Raw genomic sequence first — 4,734 nt, forward strand, 5'->3', positions numbered from 1 at the left:
ATTAGAATAGTTATCTCTACTGTGGGCTTATGAGTGACTTTCAATTTCTTATTTTTGTAATGAGTTTTTCCTACTTGGAAGTCTAAATCTTTTTAATTTGAAGGAAATAATTACTTATGATAGATGGAGTACACACATTTATAAAATCTGGCTAACAAAATGCATAATAATTGTCCCAATCAAAGTAAAAAAAATTCTTCAGATACCATGTGCACAGTCACAGCAGTGTTTTGTTTCCAGAAGACAAAATAAAGCTTGAAAGTCTTTTTAGCTTTCAGTATTCCGAGCCCTTGTTTGATATTGAAAAGCAAATGTGTTTATTCTTCTCTCTGTGTTCAGTTAATTTTCATCCTTCCCTCTCTATCTCCACCCTTTTTTAAACTGTCCAGATCTGTGAAACAAATGTTGAGCAAACTAGAAATAAATAAAAGCCAATGGCTTTGAGATACCACAAAGCCCTCCCTTCCTGTGCGCTAATGGCTACCTGCCCATTATACTCCCCAGAGCGGAGCAGAGCCTGAAAACTGCAGGGGTTGAAAAGAGAAAAAAAAACCTTAGGAAGTCTGGAGAGATTGAGATACAACATGTACAGCTCTCCCTCCTCTACCTTCTTAGCTTCACATAATATAAACGGGTAGGCTATGATGGAAAAAAGAAAACAACTAAGTAAAAAGCCAGCCACCAAAGTAGATTTATTAGGAACTTTCTATTTCAAAGAAACTGCAAACTCCTAGACCTTTAGACCTGGAAGGAAAACATTCCAACACATATAGGGATCCTTCCAAATACCTGTTATTGTGCTGATTCAAATGTTAGTTCATAAAAAAATGTGTGCCAATGCACACCACTTTACGGAGGATGAGACCAAAGCCCGGTGAGGGGTTGTGCACTGCCTGAAATCATGAACTTTGTTGGCTATGAAGTTAAGCGTACCTCTTAGAGGGCCTGGAAACTTTCTGGTGAAAAGATGGATTTTCCCGGTCTACTCTGTCCCTCAGTTCTGGAGAGCCTAAATTAGCACTGTGGACTAGCATTTGCATGTTTTGCTAACAGCTCAAGCTAGTCAGGTTCAAAATCAAAGCTCATGACGTTCTGCTTATTTCCTTTCACCCAGAGTCTTCACTTCTTATGCTCTCTACCTTCTCTCCACAGTCTCTTATTACGTCAAATTTCCTTCAAAAATACTTCAAGGGGGTTGGGAAGATAGCTCAGTGGCATAAGTGCCTGACTGGCAAGCACAAGATTCTGATTTCAATCCCTGGTGCTACAAAACAAAATAAAATAAAATAAAGTTTAAAAAAATACTTCAAGGTCTTACTCTACTGACAAGAGAACACAGAACAACACATGGCTTTGTGTTGTGACACTGGGTTCAATCCCCTTCACTAGGGACTGAACCCAGCACCAACCTCCCCAGCCTTTTTCATATTTTATTTTGTATCCGCACATGCTTGCGATTGATAGTGATTACACTCCTCATAGGGAGTTGGTACATCAACATAACACATCTGAGCTCTTGTCATCCTTTTCCCCCTTCACTCCCTGCTCCTCTATCTCTTAGTCACTTAATGTTTTGCAAAAGATTCTTCCCTGTAATTCTTCTTTTATTTTGCCCTTTATTTATATTTTGCATTTGTCATGGAAGACAAGCTATATTATGGTTAAGCTTATCCATGATGTATTTCACTTAAAATTATGGTCTAGAGGTACATCAAATTTCCTACAAGTGACTCAAGCTTAACCTTTTATGGCAGAGTAATATTCCATTGTGTAGAAATGCCATCTTTTTGGTATCCTTTTATCTGCTAACAGACATATAAGCTGCTTCCAAGGTTTAGCTATCCTAAGTCATGCTGCTATAATCATGAGCATGCATGTATAATGTTAACCCTTGGGGGAAGATACCTAGAAGAGGAATGAATAGCTCAATCAAATGGAATTTCGAGTGTTGGTTTTTTGAGAGTTCTCCACAGTGAATTCCATAGTGATTGTAATAGTTTACAATCCCACCAATAATGTAGAAGGATTCTTTTTCCCCAAGCATCTCCAGCATTTGTTATTATTTGATTTCTTGATAGCCATTTGTTCTAGGTAAGATGGAATCTCCATGTTGTTTAATTTGTATTTTTCCAGTGACTAGAGATACTGAACATTCATTTCATTTATTTATTGGCCAATTGTACTTCTCAGAAGTGGCTATTCATTTCAGTTGCCCACTTTTTAATTCTTTTTTATTTTGAGGGGTCTAACATTTTGGGTTCTTTATATATTTGAAATATTATTCTCCTGAGAAGTTGCTAGCCAAAGTTTTTTTCCTGTTGTGTACATTGTCTCTTCACTTTGTTAGTTATTTCCTTCATTGTGCGGAAGCTTTTAATTGATATGATCCCATGTGTTAATTCTTGGTACTATTTCTCATGCAATTAGAGTTCTGTTCAGAATATTCTTGACTATGCCTATGTCCCAAAGAGTTTCATATACTTGATTTTCCAGTAGATTAAATATTTGTTTTAACATTTCAATCCTTGATGCATTTTGATATTCATGTAACATGGTGAAAGATACGATCCTAGATTCAATTTTTTGCATGTAGATAGTTAGTTTTCCTAGCACCATCTTGTTAAAAATGCTGTCTTTCTTCCAGTGTATGCTTGTGAGCCCTTTCATCAAAGATTATATAGCTAAATGTACCCGGAGTTTTTTCTGTACCCTCTATTTGGTTCTATTGTCCCATGTGTCTATTTTTTTTGCCAATACCATGCTGTTTTTACCAGCACAACTTTTTAGTATACCTTGAAGTCCTGGACTGTAGTGCCTTCTGTTTTGCTCTTCTTTCACAAGATTACTTTTACCACTCAGGTCACTTCTGGTTCCATATGAGTTTTTTGTTTATTTTGTTTTGTTTTGCAGTACTGGGAATTGAACTCAGGACCCTGTGCTTGCCAGGCAAGTGCTTATTCTACTGAGCTATTTCCCCAGCCTTCCATATGAACTTTAGGATTGTTTTCCCTAGTTCTAAGAGGAATGTTGTTAGTCTTTTTTAATTTTATTTTATTTTTAAAGAGAAAACAAAAAATAGTAAAAGAAAAAATCATTAGAAATGATATAGAATTTCACTAAGCCAAATGATAGGAAGTCAATAATGCTTGTTATATATTGTTGTCCTCAGGTTTATTGCTTACATTATCAGATATAAGCCTTAAGATTGGTCAAAAATTATCAAAAATTAAAAAAGAAGGGGGCCGGGGAGATGGCTCAGTGGAATAAGCGCTTCCCCAGCAAGCACAAGGGCCTGAGTTCAATCCCCGGTTCTGCCAAAAAAAAATTAAAAAGGAAGAAAAGATTAAGCATTAACTGCTCCTTTCATTGTGATTGTATTAACTCCATATATCAGTTTTAGAAATATGGGCATTTAAATAATATTGGTTCTGCCTATATAGGAATAGGAAGCATCTTTCTATTTTTGATATCCTCTTTAATGGAATCCAACTGGCTCAAATCATTGATGGTACATGCATGACTTTACCATTGGGTAGCTTGTACGACTGGTGGTGCAAATGGATCTAATTTTTTTTATTGGTCTACTTACTAATAAAATTAATAAAATCCACCTGATGGAACAGTCTGGTGGTTCAAGTTACCCAACAGCAAGACATACAAATTACTGCCCCATGGTGTATGTTTATCTTTTTCAGGGTACTATAATTTTCATGGTACTATAATTTTCACACCCTTTCTTAAGCTGAATGTATTTAATTTTTCTTGATGCTTCTGTGAATGGTAGCATTTTCCTAATTTCTTCTTCAGTGAGTTCATCAGTAGCATACAGGAATGTTCTTGATTTTTGTGTGTTGATTTTGTATCCTGCTTAAACTACTAAACTTGGTTATTAATTCTTTGATAACCAAGTTATTAATTCTATAACTTTTCTGGTGGAATATTTTAGGTCTTCAATGTACAGGATCATGTTTTCTTCACTTAACAATTTGAACTCTTCCTTTTCTATATATATCCTTTTTATTTATTTATTTTGCCTGATTGCACTGTCTAATGTTTCAGTACTTTATTTAACAGTGGTGATAATAATAGACATCCTTGTCTTCTTCCTGATTTTAGAGGGAAAACTTTTCCTAATTTAATCTCATGTTGGCCATTGCTTTGTCATAAATGGCTTTTATCAGAATAAATTAAGGTCGTTCTATACATACATTTTTTGGGAATGTTTATCATAAATGAATGCTAAATGTTTTTCAAAGGCTTTTTCTTGGAATTTTCTTATTTGGTAGTTTTTAAATTTTTTTGTACTATTTTAATTTCTCTTTTTCACTACCATTCTCAATTTCCTGCCTATTATTGGATTTTCCAGCATTTTTATATCTTCTTGGGTCACTTTGGGTAATTCATATGTATCCAGAACTCATTCATTTCTTTTGAATTTTCTGATTTATTAGAGTGCAGGTTCTCAAATTAGTTTGGCATAGGCTTGAATTTTTACGGTTTCATTGTAATTTCAACCTTTTAATTTTTTAAATTAATTTTATTGAGGAAATAATAGCAATGAGACAGTTTCAAAACAGATTAGTAGGACAGTTACAGTAAGTTACAATAATTAATACATTGCATATTGTTGTCTTCGTAGTAGTTATTCTTTTTTTTTTTTTTTGCAGAACCAGGGATTGAAATCAGGCCTTTGTGCTTGCCAGGGAAATGCTTATTCCACTGAGCCATCTCCCT

The sequence above is a fragment of the Octodon degus genome, unplaced genomic scaffold (genome assembly GCF_000260255.1).
Source record: "Octodon degus isolate 3935 unplaced genomic scaffold, OctDeg1.0 scaffold00063, whole genome shotgun sequence".
NCBI classification, from domain to species: Eukaryota; Metazoa; Chordata; class Mammalia; order Rodentia; family Octodontidae; genus Octodon; species Octodon degus.